Source organism: Macaca fascicularis, chromosome 2 (assembly GCF_037993035.2).
Source record: "Macaca fascicularis isolate 582-1 chromosome 2, T2T-MFA8v1.1".
Taxonomy (NCBI): domain Eukaryota; kingdom Metazoa; phylum Chordata; class Mammalia; order Primates; family Cercopithecidae; genus Macaca; species Macaca fascicularis.
In genome coordinates, this window is record NC_088376.1 from 64,472,359 (window position 1) to 64,491,709 (window position 19,351).

Below are 19,351 nucleotides of genomic sequence, written 5' to 3' on the forward strand. Positions count from 1 at the left end.
AAATATACATATGTAAGAATTAAAGCAAATATATGATATAAAAGGAACTATTTTTAGTGATTAAATTGAATTGCTGGCATATCGCAATATTTCAAAGGCCCCCGGTGGGAGATTTTCTTATATTCTAGAACTTTACTTTATTGGAAAAAAACCCTCAATGTTATAAAACTTGAATATTTTCAGGAAGCAAAAAGCATTTTCAAATATAAGTTGTTCAAGGAACATTAGGTCTCTTATTGCTTGAATCAATGGGGAAAAAGCTAAATGGTTTTTAAAAAAGATTTGAAGCAACCAAAAAGATAATCTTTCTTTTCTTCTGGCAGTCAACTTAAATGATGAACAAGTATAGTGAAATGCCTAGTTGTTAAATTTTGACTTTATTTACACATTAAATTACAAAAATAGAGGAAGCTCTTTGCCATTTAAATTTCTGACTGTGGGTTTATAACTTCACCAGAGCTGAAAACAAATGAATATTTTTGCAATAAGATTTTCAATAAGAGAGAAGATGAAACAAAAACTTCGCAGCAATTAAAATCTTATAAAGAATAAAATTAATTTCTAACTGCTTGTAACTTTCAGAACTCCATGTTACCAATGAAACTTTAATTTTTAAATAGGTAAATTTAAGGAAAAAATTATATTCTTAAAAATAAAAGGCTCTCAAAGAGCAAGATTTTCTATTGTAAGGGAAGTTTTCTCCTTTAATTCCTTTATTTATTGTGTTTGATCAAAGTAATCAGGGTCAAGTGTGCAGACCTGTTACATGAGATACACATCTGGGGAGTAAAGGTCAGTGAGAGATAAAGTGAGTTAAGGCAGAGAGGCTTTCTGGACTGAAGCCCAAGAGGACTCATTTACCTGGAAAGAATGTAAGCTGACATGCTTCTTCAATTCAGGGTCAGGAACATGATCTAGTTGGTGATGCAGCTGTTTTATGAAAGAAGCTTTATTCTGGGCCTTCATTGTTATCCTCCTAATAAATTATTTTGAGTACAAATGCTATCTTGAAGAGCACAAAACATTTTATGAAGTAATTTTGGAGGATATGTATATTATACATATGTATACATATATGAATGATATTCCAGTACTAATAATTTGAATTTTACCTTGACACACTTTGTTATCTCAATTTTAATACATGAAATGACTTCTTTAAAGATCAATATGATGGCCATTGAAGAAAAGGTAGTATTTGGAGGCTGTATTAGTGCAAAAATACCAATTTTCAGGCTAAGATGCCCAGTCATAAGGATAGCACAGTTTACTGCAAAATAAATCCGAAGTCAGAGGTACAGCTCAGGGTTGAATTTTTTCCAGAGTTTCTGATCTATATCTCCCAGCAGGGATGATAAATTAGGGCAGCTGCAATTGGTCCCAGCTTTTCTGGGATCTTGAATGACTGGAAACCTGGTGGTATTCAAAGAAGCATCTCTTTGTTTAAATCACTTACCTGACTACACACACCCTTTCATCAAGCAAAATGAGTAAGAGTGTTTTGACACCTTTATACCTCCAATAGATTGTGCTTTGTAACATGATTTCTTCAGTGTGGTTTCCTTTGATTTCTAAAAACTGAATGTTTTTCAAAAAAACTTTGTGTTGTATTTAGTATAAATACTCTCTTTTTTTATTTATTTTATTTTATTTTTTTGAGACGGAGTCTCACTCTTGCCCAGGCTGGAGTGCAGTGGCCCAACCTGGGCTCACTGCAAGCTCCACCTCCCGGGTTCATGCCATTCTCCTGCCTCAACCTCCCTAGTAGCTGGGACTACAGGCACCCACCACCATGCCCGGCCAATTTTTTGTACTTTTAGTAGAGATGGGGTTTCACTGTATTAGCTAGGATTGTCTCGATATCCTGACTTAGGTGATCTGTCCACCTTGGCCTCCCAAAATGTTGGGATTACAGGCGTGAGCCTCCGTGCCCAGCCAATACTCTTTCTGTTACTCTGGCATATGTCCTCTTTCATCCTTTTGATATTTAAGAAATGTTTTCCATGACACAGATTGTATTACTTGTGAATCATTCTTTTTCTCCCACACTTGCTGTGGTTCACTGTGAGTATAATATCAATCTTGGGATTGACCACGTATCTTGCTTCAGCTAATGGAATATGAAAAAAATAACTATACATATTCTAATCTGAAGAGACATTGTATATTCTCTCATCCTCTTGCATTCTGCCATCTGCTACAAGTTGAATACGCACTGGGAAGCTTCTAGTTCCAACATGACAGGCATATAGCGCAGAAATAAACCTGATTTACAACTTGAAGTAGAACTACCTGGCCAACTTATAAACTTTTGGGAAATAAATGAATGCTTTTTGTTGCAAGCCACTGAGATTTTTAGATATATTTGTTATGCAGCAATATCAGAGCAGAATCTGACTTATACATATTCAACTTTCAATTCTTCAAAATCAGAAATCCATAGAATGATGAAAGAAGAATACAATTAATATCTATATGATCTTCATTTAAATTCATTCATTGTTAACATTGTGTCATTTTTATTCCACCTGTCTTTCTTTTATTTTTGGGAGACCATTGAAAAATTTTAGGTATCTGATACTTTCATAAATACTTTAGTTTATAGAATGTCTAAGACTAAGACAGTACAGGCTGCTATAATAAAAATACTACCCAGTGGTTGTTTAAACAACAGAAATTTATTTTTTACAGTTCTGAAGGCTGAGAAGTCTAAGATCAAGGTGATGGCCAATTTGATTCCTGGTGAGGGCCCTCTTCCTCACACGGTGGAGAGAGAGAGATCATCTCTCTTGTATCTTTTCTTATAAGGGCAGTACTGCCCTTATAAGGGACCTAACTACCCTTTAAAGCCACTAGCCTAATACCATTACCTTGGGAATTAGGGTTTTAACATAAGAATTTTGGGAGGACACAAATGTTCACTTTACAGCATAACATTCTTTCATTTCCATTAGTTCAACATAATTTGAAATAGCTTATAAATGATTAAAAATTATCTTAACTTCATCTTAAAAGAAATGCACAAAAGTGATCTAAACAAGGTAATCTAATACTATAGAAAAAGTAATAACAGTGTAGGGACATGGTGTATAAAAAGCAACCACAGTCAACCTATAGTGAGTTGAAACGGTCCAGCAACTTCTTGGAAAACATTATTTTCAATTTTATTAAATGTAAGTAAAGATAATGATTTATAAGTGCAGCTACATATATTTTATCAGCATTACTGGGGGATCAGGCAATGAAGTGTTTTAAGCTGTCTAAGTTTAGTGGTACATAAATCCATCCAATGCCAGCATGCTGGGGAGTGTAGAGAATTATAGGCTGGCGTGAATTCCTAATGTGACTCAGCATAATGCGTGTTGCCTGCTGAACACTTTCAAATGAATTGATGAAGATTTCCATGGGCCACACTCCTTTAAACTTCATGGTCAAGGTTGTTTCTTCTACATTAGCAATAAAGACATGGATAAATACCCAGAAATGAGGTAGGAAAAAAAAATCACAGACGTGTGGTTTAGAGAGGTAAAATAGTGTAAAATGGACTTCTGAGCTGGACTTTGGCATCAGAAAGACCTGGGTTTTTATGCTAGGTCTATCCTTCGTTTCCTAGTTATCTTGGTCAACTTTTTTTTTTTTGAGACAGAGTTTTGCTCTTGTTGCCCATGGTGCGATCTCGGCTTACTGCAATTTCCACCTCCTGGGTTCAAGAGATTGCCCTGCCTCAGCCTCCCAACTAGCTGAGATTACAGGCATGCACCACCATGCCTGGCTAATTTTCTGTACTTTGAGTAGAAATGGGGTTTCACTATGTTAGCTAGGCTGGTCTCGAACTCCTGACCTCAGGTGACCCGCCCACCTTCGCCTCCCAAAATGCTGGGATTACAGGCATGCGCCACTACGCCTGGTGTTGGGCAGTTTTTTCAACGTTTCTGTACTTGGTTTTCTCATCTATAAAATGGGGGTAATAGTGTCTACCTCAGTAGGTTTCATTGACTAGTAAATTATTAATTAAATACAATTATTAGTGTGTTCACATTTACAGCACCCTCTGTAACCTTCCTGCTCCACAATAGACATGTGCCTTTGCTCATTTAGCTTGTCTTCCTTTCCCCGTCTCTAAAAGGCAAAGGGTTTTCAGGCTGATTTGATAATAACAGAGGAAAAATAAGAGAAAAACCAGTGTCAGAGCAGCATGCTGATCACGCCCCTGCAGGAGGCAGCATTCATTAGGGGGACAGAACTCACTGGGAGGATGATCACAGGGGTGGGATGTGGCTGCGGGGGGGCGTGAAAGAAGACTCTTCTGGGGCACAGCTCACTTGGGAGGGAAGCACTGTGTCCATGAGCCCTCATATATTTTAGTAGATATAGGTCTGGATTGGAATCTGGGTTTAATTGCAAACCACCCCAGGTTCTGGACTATGAAATTATAGTTCAACAGGAAACATGCATACAGCTCTTAATGCAGTGTCTCGCACATGAAAGTCATTGGTAAATGAGCATTTTAGTACATTTTTAGAGACAGTAGGCATCTTAGAGCCACCTAGTCCAGTGGTTCTCCAGCTTTAACTGTGAAAACCACTGAAGGTGCTTGTATAAATCATGGCTTCTGGCTCCCACATCCATGGATTCTGGTTCTGGTATGAGGTGAGACAGAAGCTGCCCCTTTCTTTATTTTCATTTGTTTCTTGCCTTATTCTTAATAAACACTTCTATGATTCTGATTCAGATGGTCTATGAACTATAGGTTGAGCCTAGATTCAGATGCTTCTATTTGTTAGTTCCCCTTCCTGGAGCTATTCTAGAGAAACTCTCTTTTGCATGCACAATAAAGAATATACAAGGATAGTTACTCCAACATTTTTCCAGGTTAAAAATTGGAAACAGTCTAACTAGCCCTCAATTGATGGACAGCTAACAAAAGTATAGTGCATTCTTATAATGCAATGCTATGCAACAATTAAAAGAGACTAAGGGAGATGTGTATTTTCTGATGTGGAAAAGTCTCTAAGACATATTGCTTAGTTAAAGCAAGTTACAGAACAAGATGTACAATGTGGAACTATTTATTAAACACAGAGTGAAAAATACTACCTATTTTTATGGGTATGTATATATATATACACATATGGACATATGATATAAATGCTTAAAAGGGTTTGAAAGGGTTGATACACAATAACAGTGTTTGTCTTAAGACAGCAGAAGTAAGATATCGCAATTGAGGTGTTGTTCTCTGTAATGTTCTATATGTTTACAGGAAAAATGTATTTATATATTACTTGTGTAATTTAAAAAATCTATGAATAGAGGACTAGCTCAACTCCTTCATTTTATAAAATAAGGTAACTGATACTTGTCTGCCAAGGGTCTCAGACAGCTTGGTAAACTCATAGATAGACCTCGTGCGTTCCATTGCTTATAACTGCTTGTAGCTAGTGCAGTAGCTTTCTTCATCATGCTCAGTTGAGCTAATTCGGCATTTTAGATGAGGATGCAGTAGCCACAGCCATATCCTCAGCATCAGGAGGAGGCAGTGACTGTTAAGAAAAGGCCAGCTGGGGCTGGACAGGGATATGCTAGGTAGTGGCTTGATTAAACTTGAACTCGTCAGTGTCCAACATTGATCAGTTCCCCCAGAAACACTAAAATGAGGAGGAGATAGATAGCTTCCAGAATGCCCATCAATTTACGGTGAGAAATATAACTGCTTGGGCTGCTGTAGTTATATCAGCCTGACCACAACAGTCTACCGAAGTCAACAGCTAAGGAGAAAGCCAAGTGATAATTAGAAATCCACTTTGTAACTTAAATGACCAATCACTATATCAAATTATTTAGTCTTGTGGTCAACACATTCTCTCAGAGGGAAGAATCAGAGAGCACTTGGTGAGTGTGGAATCTGAAGGAGAGGATTTACATTAATCAAAATATTTCACAGCATCTGGCTAAATTAATTAGCTGCATCCAGCTCATCATGGAAATCAACTTACTAATGGGAGTGAAATATTTAAGTCATGTCATTGGCTTATGCTCCTTGGGACTGTCTGATTGGATAGTAATTCTATTTATGCCATACACCCTCCTTTCTCTATGTTTTGTTGGTTGTATATTATATATGTTAATATACTAAATCATATCACCATTTTTCTGCTCCAGGATTTAATTTGGTCATCTTTGTATTTCTGCTGTAATCTTCTTTGTGTTACTCCTACAATTCAATGCCAGTTGCCATCTCTGGGTTTCCACAATTGGGTTGCTCTTATCCCTCTGATTTCCTCTACCTAGATGATTCCTTTGTCATTCGGATTGCAGCAGTTTAAAGGTCAACTTGTTAGAACAGCCTTCCTCAGCACCCAATCTCAAAAAAGCCACTCATTCATTCTCTATTACTTTATTTTAGTTTGTACATGATGCTCGTTAGCTTGTTAATATTTGATATTTACTGTTTATATGTGTGTGTTTTAATTTTTGGTGGTATTTCCCACCAGGACATAACCTTCATGAAAGCAGGTCCTTGTCAATCTTTCTCCTCTGCTCTTTGCTCAGTACCTAGAACAGAATGTGGCACTTGGCAGGTTCTCATGAAAACTGTTGAATGAATCAATCAAGGAGCCCATAGCACTTTCGTAATTTACACGTCTTTTACATTGTAGCCCCCAGTGAAGACAAATATATCTTTTTAGAAATAAACCTGGCCAAGAATCTATATATCTTGGTCAATTCTCAATGGGTGGCAGCTAATTCAATAAAAGGGAGGCTGTGAGTGGAGGGGAGGAGTGTGTGGTTCAGAAATGCCACCTACGTGTCTATTCTCCTGCAGTGAGGGCTTACTCAACAATGGAAGCGGATGCTTCTGAATGCCTACATGCTGCCTAGATCACAGATTACGGTGGACACACTTCAGAAAACTGTAGTATTTACTAAACAGGAGAGTTGTTTGATGTTATGGTGCAATGACCTTACTGTATTAAAATGAAAGATAGTCCTATAAACCAACGGCAATGGTGGACAAAGTCAGGCCATTGAAGAGCTAAGGCTTCAATATTCCCAATGCATTTGCATTTCATCAGATTTCAGAGCTTTTCTTTAGAGTTTTAAAAGGTTACCACTCCCCTTATCACAAGGCACTCACTTCTTATTGGGTAGGGGCAAACCTTGAAAGAAATAAAACAGACTACTGTGTAATGGTAAATGAGATTGAATTTTCCAGTGTGCCATCTGGGAGAGGAATTGCTGACAAGGAAATATCCATAAGGTAGGAGATGATTACAAACATTGATTTATTTTATCTTCCATCACACCTTTTGCAATAAGATCCCGGGCTGAAAAAGGTCCGGTTGATGTAATTTGCCTCTAGGAAATAAGAATATAAATAGAAATGATAAAACTATGCAATTGATAAAAGGTAGTTTTTCCTCTCTGGTATTAAATCTATTTTTTGTATTGATTTTTGGTGTATGGTAGTTTGTAGCATAGAGCATAGAATCATTCTTAATTTTAAAGTTACTAAATTTGTGAATATCTGTGAGATAAGTAGAATAAACAAATTCTAAAGAGAGAATATAACACAGTGGCATTGCTGAGGTAGAACTACACATTTTTGGCATTATGCAATAATTAATATCTTTCAAGAAGATGTGCAACAAACATCTTAAAAATCAGATTTTGTTCAGATTATAACACTGTGGTATATCTTCAGTTAAGATAATATAGGTGCATAAAAATATGGTTCCTCTCGTAACAATGATCTGATAAGAGAAAAATATATTTTGCTTTTAAAATGTATGATGACTATACTATTTTATGGAACAATTATGAATAATAATAACAATTTAATACACATTTAGTTTTCTGTGATAGAATTAGTGGAACATTACATTTCTACATATATTTTGTTTTTGTTTTATCTTCACTCCCTCCTGTAAAGGATTTATAATTCATGAATAAAAATTAACTGCTGGCTTAAACTTGACTTGTGGGTTTTTAGGAAAGAAACTAATGTTTATATATTATGTTCTTTCTACCAGTATTCAGGGAAAATCATTATTGCTATCTATTTAGATGCTAAATGTTATTTGCATTTTGAAATTTCATAAAGAACTCTGTTGTTTATTTTTCATTTTGAAAAGTCAGTTTTTCTAGTAATATATCTGCTCTAAAAGAAAAAAGAAGAAAATGCTGTGCTTCTATGAGAATGAAGTCAGACAAGTCATTAAACAGAATTTAATCTAAAGATCCTTCTAAGAAACAATTTTTCTCCTGAAATTCACATTTTATCCATTCCTATTCTCTTCTTTCCCCTTAAGTTCATTGGCAAAAACCCAAAATAAAACTAAGAGGTATAATTTTGAATCTTTAAAAAACAATTAACTAGAGATATACAAGGTATCAAAGAAGATATTTAATTAAAACATGACATCTTTTGTTCCATTTCCTTTATTCGTGAGTAAAGACTAGACACTTGGCTGCTTTTTTCAATTTCTGGGATTTATGAGATATTAGGCAAGAGTCCGTATTAGAAAATAAACTTTATTTTCATTTATGTGATACTTACTGTAGTAATATGACATTTACTATAATTTAGTCCTACTGGTAGCTTATAAGATTTGAAATCTCGGTGCTTTGCATAACCTCCTTCCAAGTGTTTTAATTGACATTCTGCTACGATAAACCCCACACACCATTACCTGGCTAATTGCTTGAGTTACAGTGCTTATACAATGCCATTCTTTGTCCTTGGTCTTTTGGGGTATTAAATAGCAAGGCTGTCCTGAAAGAGGAAGTTACTGCTGTTTTTCATGTGATGCATTAACCTCTTGGTAGCTTTGTCAGGGACAGACTTCCTTCTGTTCTTCTCTGGGCTGATGCCAAAGCTGATGCTTATCAGAGCTATCTTATTCTCAACTTTCTAGGGGAGCCCTTGACTTCTAAAGGGTCTCCCAGAGCCACTGCCACAGGCAGAGTTTTCCATGAGCTGACTCTGAAGTCATGGAATGGGCCCTGGACCAAGTGACAAAATGAGAATGTAATGATATTTAGATCTTCGGCACTGACTATGATTAGGCAGGATTTGTTAGGAAAATAATCTTAATACATCAGAAGTAGAAAAGGGTTTAGAGTTGGCTCTTCTAGTCTGAATTCATTGTTTTCAGTGTAAGGACACTACTTTCCTCTTGGTAAAGGGACTTACGCTAGCCTCAGGCAGCTGTTAGTAACCCAGGCTCAGGGCCCCCTTTTATGAACCCAGATCCAAGATGAAGTCTTGAAGCCTGATGTCAAATTATGGAGTTTGAGCAAAGCAGGGAAGTGCTAGGGTCACCATGCCAACACACCCCAAAAAACTGCTGTGTAGCTGATAATCCTCTCATGTTTTCTATGTATCTTTGATGTTGACACAGGTCAGTGACGATGGCTTTATGTATAGTGAAGAGTAATTAGGGGGTTCTTGAGGACTTTTTGAGAACTAGAGACAGAGTAAGAACCAACTCTTGTGCCTATAAGCTAGATTGACCCTAAATTGACTTTTCTTGGAAACTTCTAATTAAAATGTGACAGAGTCTGCTCTTCCCCGATCCATGATGCTAAATGGCTCTGAAACTAGTTCAGATTCCAATGGACAAGAGAAAAATGGATATCTTTTGGGATATGTAATGTCTGTTGACATCTTCAAACTTCTGATCCTTCTGATGTTTGTTTATAAGAATTTCTGAGCCCTGGAATAGTTTCAGAACTCTCTGGATTGAAAAAAAAGATCTTAAACATTGTAGAAATGAAAGATATATGAGAGTTCGGTAATTGCAAATAGTTTAATAATAAAGCATTTCTTTAATGCCATATCTTTAGTAGTTATATTTCCTATTTGAGTAAGCTGATAAAAGGATCAACACAGGCTTTCAACACTGAGAAGCCAGGCTATCAACAGAAAGCAAACTGTTAGTAATGAAAATTCCCTATCTATCACGTTATCTGAAAAACATCTTTCGCTTCAAAGACAAATTCCTTTTCTTTAGAGCCCACTCATCTGTTAGATTCTGTATCCTGACGCTTCCTCAGAATCTCCCCTTTAGGACAACTCTGGTTAATTTTGGATAGACTGGATGGAGCAGGAATTAGCTAGCTCTAATTTGTTTTACATAATAATTCCCTCCTGAGAAACACCCCACAACAGGCATTCTGCTTGGTCTCCAAAATGCTGAAGAAGTTTGCTTACTTATTTTAATGGATATATAAATTCTTCATATCAAAGAAGCAGAAAAGTCTCAGTGAAATTTTACCTCATGGTGAGTTTCTAACATGGAACTGGTTTGACTCCATCATGGGTTTTTGTTAACATGGCAAAATTTAACAAAAATATATTATGGACATATGTAAGTTTTAAATTCAGGAGTGCAATAACAACTTTGATAGATTATTAACTGCTGCCAGGACTAGTTTATTAACTGGTAAGTGAACAAATCAATCAACATGTTTGGACCCCATTGCTTTACCTTTTAAAAAATTAACGGACTTTACTTTTTAAAGCAGTTTTAGGTTTACTAAAAAATTAAGCAGAAAGAACAGAGAGTTCCCATATACCACCCTCCCTCACTCTTCACACCCAGGTCCCCATTGCTTTTTTAATCAGTGGAATATATCAGCCTGCAAAATTTAATTCAGGCTCGTTATCCAGTCACACACCCACAGATGCACACTGTCTCTTTCCCTCACCTCCTTTAGTCCTCTTTTTTCCTAAAATAAGAAAACTACTATAGCAGATATACTCAGAAACACTGTGAGGGAAATAAAAATGGTGAAATGAGGAGTAATAATTTTCTTCTTGCCTTTGCCTAATCTGATCCTTACAAGTTTTTTTAAAGGTTGTGGAGACATGGAGCTGGGATTTACTGTTGTGCCTAAATTTAGGCTACATTTTTACCTGTCTACTCACCCATGCAGGTGACTTAACTTTTCTAGCAACTAGTTGCCGAGTTATCACTTGGTCCTGCCCTAGCTTGATTGCTCTGGTAAGTGCAGTTCCTTCTCCATAACCAACCTTATGCCATGGGTCTCCACTGTCACTTGTAACATTCTGCTTCCTGTCCTACAGCTTTGATTTAAGGCAGGATGAGAGGAGAAGAGGAGGAACTGAAAAAGTGATGGCATCCATAGAGGCAAAAAGTTTCCACATTTTCAGCTGGACTCTTTTTATGGTATTATATTCTGAACCAAGGCCAATCGCTTTCCATCTGACAGAAAATGCTGAGAATGTTTTAATTTTCTTCTTACTTGTTAAACACAAGAAGCATTTAACTTGGTAGAATGTAATGTTATATCCAATGTCCTTAATAAAATTGTTATGGATTCACTATTTAGACACTCTGGAAGAAATAGCCTGCCACTGGACAATAGAAATAATGATGCTTTTGCTGCATCTATCAACACAAAGAGATGCGCACGTCTATCAGAGCTGATTACAATCACTCTGGAATTACTCTTAAAAAATAAAGTGGGAAATAGAAATCTGTATTTACAAAGTTTCTCTTTCTTCCTTTTGATGTGGTAATTTGTGAATGAACTCAAGATTTGAGCTCTAAAGGGCTACCTGTCTGAGTTTACTAGAAGAACTAGGGCAAGAGGAAATAACTTATCAGAAATTCTCCCTAATTTATCTTCATAGCTGCCTAGCATTGAAGGTGCAATGCTAGGCACCTTAAAAAGGAAAATAGGATTGTTTGATGGATGTAGCTCTGAGGAAGGAGATGTAAGTAGTGGCAGCAACTGCCTCTACCCATTTTCCTTCTCCTGATATTCTTGCGTAATATGCTGTTGTCTGAAATAACCTTTCCTTGTCACTCTTTATCAAATACTTCTATTTATTTTCTCTATAGTACCTACTTACAGTCTGAAATGTTTATTTATTTACCCCGTGCTATTTATTATTCTCATTGGAATGTAAGCTTTGTGAGAGCATATATTTTATTCTGTAACTCCTGAATATAATTTGGTGCCTGACACAGAGTAGGTTTTAATAAACATTTGTTGACTGAATATAAGGAAGAGCAAAAAGAAGAAAGAAAGAGAAACATGAGTATGAGAATAAACACAGCATGAAATATTGCTGTAAATGAAATGATGTGAGACATTAAAAGTAGCTCTTCAAATAGCAAAGGAATGCTGGAGACATAATGGTTCATTTTATAATTCTATAGAACTATACAGGGTCAGAGAATAAGAATGCTTTATATAAGGTTAAGAAGAAAAGGTCACCACTTTTGCAGCCCAAACAATATATGCACACATATCCATGTGCCTAAAACTATTTCAACAGTATTTATATTTATATTAGAATTAGTATTCAAGAGTACAACTGGAACATAGTATTAGTATGGGCAATATATTCAAAGGCTCAGAACATTGTGGGAGTACTATGGTTTGAATGTATCCCCCAAGGTTTGTGTGATAAAAACCTAATTCTCAATGCAACAGTGTTAATGTCACTATTAAAACATTAATGTCACTATTTTTGGAATGGGTTCTTGTAAAAGTGAACTCAGCCCTCTCTTAAACTATCCTGCCTTTCTGTCTTTCTCCATGGGAAGAAGGCCTGGACCAGATTCTGATTTCCTGATGTTGGACTTCCCAGTCTCCAAGACTGTGAGAAATAGATTTCTTTTCTTTATAAATTATCCAGTTTGTAAAATTCTATTACAGCAACACAAAATGGACTAAAATGGGAATAATCTTTTGAAAAACTTTTTGGGACATAATTTGATCCATCTAGCTTCTAATAGATAAAGATGTTGTGGATGGATGAGGAGTGATTGTGGTAAAAAGAAAGAGAATGTAAAAAGAAAGAGAGAGTGGTAAGAAGAAAGAGAACAAAACAAAGGAGGCAGGCTGGGATTTTATAATAAAAGAAATAGAGATAAAATTAAATGGAGAAGAAGATACGATAACAAAATTTGCTCTCCAGGCACTACAGACATGTTAGGCAGAAAGGGATTTCATTCAGGTAAGTAAGTGCTTATTTAATCATTGAAGTAGGAGGAAGAGAAGGCAGGGATGGCTGTTGCTAGTTGTCAGATTTGCCTCTAGCCTTCAGAGAATCAGAAAATTGCTACTGCTGCTTTCTTCTTCTTCTTCTTCTTCTTCTTCTTCTTCTTCTTCTTCTTCTTCTTCTTCTTCTTCTTCTTCTTCTTCCTCTTCCTCTTCCTCCTCTTCCTCTTCCTCTTCCTCTTCCTCTTCCTCTTCCTCTTCCTTCTTCTTCTTCTTCTTCTTCTTCTTCTTCTTCTTCTTCTTCTTCTTCTTCTTCTTCTTCTTCTTCTTCTTCTTCCTCTTCTTCTTCTTCTTCCTCTTCTTCTCCTCCTTCTCCTTCTCCTCCTTCTCCTTCTCTTTCTTCTTCTTCTTCTTCTTTTTTTTTTTTTTGAGACAGAATATTGCTCTGTCACCCAGGCTGGAGTGAAGTGGTGCGATCTCGGCTCACTGCAACCTCCACCTCCGGGGTTCAAGCGATTCTCCTGCCTCAGCCTCCCAAGTAGTAGCTGGGACTACAGAGGGCTTCTATGTTCTTTCTGTCTCTCCCATTCCATCAAATGTTGTCATTGGCAGATACTAAACTGGAACCCTAATGTCAAGAGATTCTGAGAAATTTAGTTCCTACATATGGGCCCCTGAGATTTGGGGAAGCAGATAAAAACAGTATGGAAATAATGCTAAATGCCCAAATGCAATATCAGTCTGGCACAACGTGAGAATGGGAAAAACCTGTCACTGCTTCAAAATATTTCTGGCTAAGTCATTAGATCTAATTCTCATTAAAAAATAGTCAATAGTTACTGAGGGCACTATGCTAAGAGCTTTTCATGTATTATCTCCTTAAGTTTCACAACCATAAAAGATGAAACTACTATTATTATCTCCATTTTAGAAATGAAGAACCAAGACTTAAAGAGGTACAGTGTCTTGCTCCAAATCAAACAAAAAGGGAAAGATTTGAAACTTAAACTCAGGAATGATTCTCTACAAAGCTAGTGGCTTTTAATCCTTAAACTATACTATTTGATAGTAGTTACTAAAATTTATTTATAATCCATGGCTTTAGCCTCAACATTAAAGTTGTCGATCATCTTCCAAATGTGCACTATTAAGTCAGTGTGAACATCTTATTTCTACTGGGAAAAAACTAACAAATATTCAAAGAATGTTCTCCCAATCTTGGGCACCTTCTTTTTAATGAGAGCGAAGAGTACACTATTAGAAGAAACATAATGCTTCCTACATTTAGAATAAAATTTTATAGAATGAGCTAAATGTTATGTATTAATAGAGTGCCCACTGTTATAAAACCTCATCATAGAATCTCAGGGAAGGTACATTCAAGATCATAGCATCTTCAAGAGCCTTTCTAATAGCAAGCATCTCAACTAGGGGTGGCCCCAGGGTTATGGGGGCTAATTGATAAGGGAGAGGAGTTCAAAGGGTGTCTTCTGTCAGGGAAAGGTAAGATGACATTGTCTGGAGGCTGCTTAGTCATTTTGTTTCAATGGTAAAAATAATGTTAGGCTAGAGGCTGGAACTGTTGGTGTCAGTTAGCTTTTGTGGCCAAATCTTGCTAAAACTCCATGGCTGACAAAGTATAGCTTGTGTATCTGTGGTAGATTCAAGATTACCAGAAATCAACATGCCTCACATTAAGAAATGAGGCCCATGCCCCTTTCATTGGAGTATGGCTGGGTTCTGAGACTGCTTTGGCTAAAAATTTAGTGGAAGTGTCACTAAGCCACCTTAATAGATTATCAGCTTCCATGTTCCTGGAAAAATATCTTTGGGAGCCCTGAGCCATGATGGAAGTTTAAAAACCTTGAGACTGGCATGCCAGAGAGATTATGTGATTGAAAGTCCTAACTGAGCCCAAGTATTTTCCATTTCTATCAAGGTATCAGACTTGTAATTAAGCCTCTCTACACCAGCCCATCCACTAGCTGAACACTCAGAGTGACCTTAGTTCATTCCCCATGGAGCAGAGGAATCACCTAGTTGATCCAGACCTGAATTTCTGACCCACAAAATTGTTAGCTAGAATAAAATGGTTGTTTTTAGACCACTAAGTTTGCAGTACTTTGCAACACAGCAGTAGATAACGGGAACATATCTGTGGGATTGGTGAGGGTTGCTTAATATTGATCGGTCTCAGCTGGTCTTACCTGGGGTCACTCATGTGTCTTCAGGTCAGTTGGGGACTGTGCTCTAGGTCATATTTGGCTAGGACAGTTTATCTGGAACAACTCCACTCTATGTGTTTCTCATCCTCCTCCAGTGACCAGCAAGCTGGGTCATTCATATCCTTTTGATGGCAATGGCAAAAGTGCAGGAGAGCAAGTGGAAACACCCAAGGGCCCTTGAGACCTAATACCCTGTCACTTCTACCTCATTCTATGCGCTGAAGTCACATGGTTGAACTCAGAGTCAAGGGATTGGAGTATAGAACCCATTTCTTTTGTGTGTGGCACTGCAAAAATCCATTTAGCAAAGGGTGTGAGTACAGGGAGGGATAAAAAATTGGGGACAATAATGCAATCTACTACGTTTACTTTATTTCAGTTCAGCAAAACATCTATGGAATACCTATTATTTGCCAAACATTATACTAGTCTTTGGGAACACAGAAACAAGAGACTTGACTTTTTCCACTGGAAGTGTTTGCAGTCTAGGCAACCTTCAGGATAAGTAAAAGGGTTTCCTGAACTTAGGTTCTCTAATTAAGGATCCCAACTTGCTATTTTGATTTTTACTTCTAACACTTCTGTTAAGATTTACACCTACTTTAGGATTAGCATTTAAGTTACGTTTTATTGTTTTAACGACTTAAAATTTGGTCAGGGGCCCTTACTTGCTTCACTCATTGTGGAAATTTTGTTTGGCTGAAATTTTATGTTTTTACACAATCATGAAAATTTTTGGTTACGAGAAATGATGTATCTGCATCATCAGTCAAGTTACTATCAACCCCTGCTCCACTGTCTTTTGAAGAACTTTATGTTTTCCTCATCTCCAAATTCTTGGGGAGCCTTATCACAATCAAAAGGCTGCGAACATTATCCTTTAATATCTGTGCTTAAATCTGGAAGCAGGAAACCACAATGCAAAGGAAACATATAAGAGGACAATCCATGCCCTTCAATAGGGAACCTGAACACCTTTCTCTTACGATTAGCTCTGTTCATTACTTTCTGTAGCTCTTTGACCTCTTGTCAGATATGCTGTCTGTAACTTTGTTTACCTCACACCAATAGGTTCTACTGTCAGAGTCAGACTTCTCCTCTCTCTCTTTCCTCATTACTCTCATTAAGTTCCCATTTCCTGTCTGCAGAAAGTCACTCTCTTCTATTGAAAGATCCAGAGTTGAGCTTCATGAAGGTGTCAACTCAGTTCCCTTTTGCAACATCTCTGATCACTCATTAATCCTCAGGGAGCATGGCACAGTGGGAAGTACATGGGATGACGTTGGAGTCAAAACCTAGATTTTAATCCCAGCCCCGCTACTTGCTAACACTGTGATTTTGTGCAGGCTACTTCATCTCTCTGTGCTCAGTTTTAGAATCCATTATATGGGCATAGTAAATCTTATCTTGCATGGTTACTATGTGGTATAAGTGAAATAATATTATAAATAGCTAGGACAATATCTTCCATGCTCTCCCTTCTCCTCCTTGTCCCACTAGCTATCTCTTGCTTGCACCCTCAGGACTGGTTTACCAAGATACTACCATAACATCTTTGCAGGGTCAAAAATACTTTGTATGTATGGAAGACTAACACAGATACATTTAGTAGGAAGAAAGGTTATTTTGTCACATGACCTCACTTGTTTAAGAGAACATAAGAAATATCTTAGAGTATTAACACTCAGCATTCTGCAAACCCTAATACTTCTTAAAATGGTGAGAGAATTAAAAGCCACCAATATTTGCCTTCGAGACTTCTGCCAAATCTCTGATTTCTCTTTTGCCCAAATATGTGGGCCTGGTTATTTTTGAATGTTTACAGCAAAAAGGATCCTTAGGGATGGGGCTAGGTTTTACTTTTGTTTGTATTCTGGGACCCCACATAGACTTCTTAGATGCTCAAATAAAAGTTTGTTGAACAAATGAATATTTTATTGAATGCAATTGTGTGAACTAATGAAAGTTTAATTATTTTATATCCAGACAGAATATTTCTGTGTTCTAGTTTTTGCTGGGACTGAATTTAGCTGGCTGATGCATTGTACCTGTGTTTGATGTCCTCATTCTTGTGGAATGAAGAGTGTATATGTGTGTGTGTGGGAACCTGCATCTGGGGACAGAAGGGCCTATATTTGGGAAGCTGCAATGTGATCAGCTGCTTTTCACATTTTCCTTCATTTCCTTTGTTGCGTTTCATCTCTCAACACTAGACTATAAACTCTCTGAGGACAATGACCATGCCTTATCTTTGTTGTTACCATACATGATATTTTAGGGCTTGTTAACACTGTCAATATTCAATAAATATTGGTTGATTGGATGAATATGGTAACAAAGACAACTCAAAGGAAAGTTAGCATTTTTCTATTTTTATATGATTTTGGAAACAAAGCATCTTGTCTTTCTCCTTTTTTATCTGCACTGATTTATATTTGTTTCATCCATAGCTCTGTTCCACGGAGCTACCTTTGGATTTATTGTGCTTTAATCTCATCTTTATAAATGCCACATGATTTGTGGAAAAGGGTTTAGACTCTGAAATTAAAGAGACCTACATCTATAACTTACAGGTTGTGTGACCCTGGGGAAGGTACGTAATCTCTTGGTGCCTGTTATCTCATCTGTGAAGGTGAATAATGGTGTCACCCACCTGCTGGAGCTGGTTTTGTTTCCCCTTAAGTTAAGAATCTTTTCCAACTTTTATTTCAGGTTCAGGGGGTATGTGTGCAGGTTTGTTACCTAGGTATGTTGTGTGATGCTGAGGCTTGAGGTACAAATGATCCAATCCCCAGGTACTGAGCATAGTACTCTATAGTTAGTTGTTCAAAACTTGCCTCCGTCTCTCCTCCCTACCCCTTCTAGTAGTCTCCAGTTTTTATTGTTGTCATCTTTATGTCCATGACTACCCAATGTTTAGTTTCCACTTATAAGTGAGAACATGCAGTATTTGGTTTTCAGTTCTTGCATTAATTTGGATATGATAATAGCCTCTAGCTGCATCTATGTTGCTTCAAAGGACATGATTCCATTCTTTTTTATGACTGCATGGTATTCCATGGTGTATATGTACCACATTTTCTTCATCCAGTCCACTGTTGATAGGTACCTAGATTGATCTCATGTCTTTGTTATTGCAAATAATGCTGCAATGAGCATGCTAATGGATGTGTCTTATTGGGAGAAAAATTTGTTTTCTTTTGGATATATATCCAGTAGTAGGATTGCTGGGTCAAATAGTAGTTCTGTTTTAAGTTCCTTGAGAAATCTTCAAACTGCTTTCCATAGTGGCTAAATTAATTTAACTCCCACTAACAGTGTACAAGCATTCCCTTTTCTTCTCATCTTCACTGAAATCTGTTAGTTTTTGACTTTTTAATAGTAGTCATTTTGACTGGTGTGAGATGATATCTCATTGTGGTTTTGATTTGCATTTTTCTTTTGATTAGTGATGCTGAGCATTTTTTCATCTTTGTTGGTCGCTTGCATGTCTTCTTTTGAGAAGTGTCATCTAATGTCATTTGCCCATTTTTTAATGTGATAATTTGGTTTTTTTTTTTTTGCTTGTTGAACTGTTTAAGTTCCTTATAGATTGACTATTAGATCTTTTCAGATGATAATTTGATAATATTTTCTTCCATTCTGTAGGTTGCCTCTTTACTCTGTTGATAGTTTCTTTTGCTGTGCTTAAGCTCCTTGGTTTAATTAGGTCCCACTTGTCAATTTCTCTTTTTGTTGAAATTGCTTTTGAGGGCTTAGTCATAATTTTTTCCCCAAGGCTGATGTCCAGAGTGGCATTTTCTAGTCTTTTTTTTTTTTTTCTTGGATTCTGATAGTTTGAGGTCTTACATTTAAATCTGTAATCCATCTTGAATTAATTTTTGCATAGAGTGAAAGGTAGGGGTCCAGTTTCATTCTTCTTTATATGGTTAACTAGCTATCACAGGACAATTTACTGAATAGGAAGTCCTTTCTGCATCACTTATTTTTGTTGACTTTATCAAAGATCAAATGGTCACAGATGTGTGGCTTTATTTCTGGATACTCTATCCTGTTTCACTGGTCTATGTGTCTGTTTTTGTATCAGTACCATGCTGTTTTGGTTATTGTAGGCTTACAGTATAGTTTGAAATCAGTTAATGTGA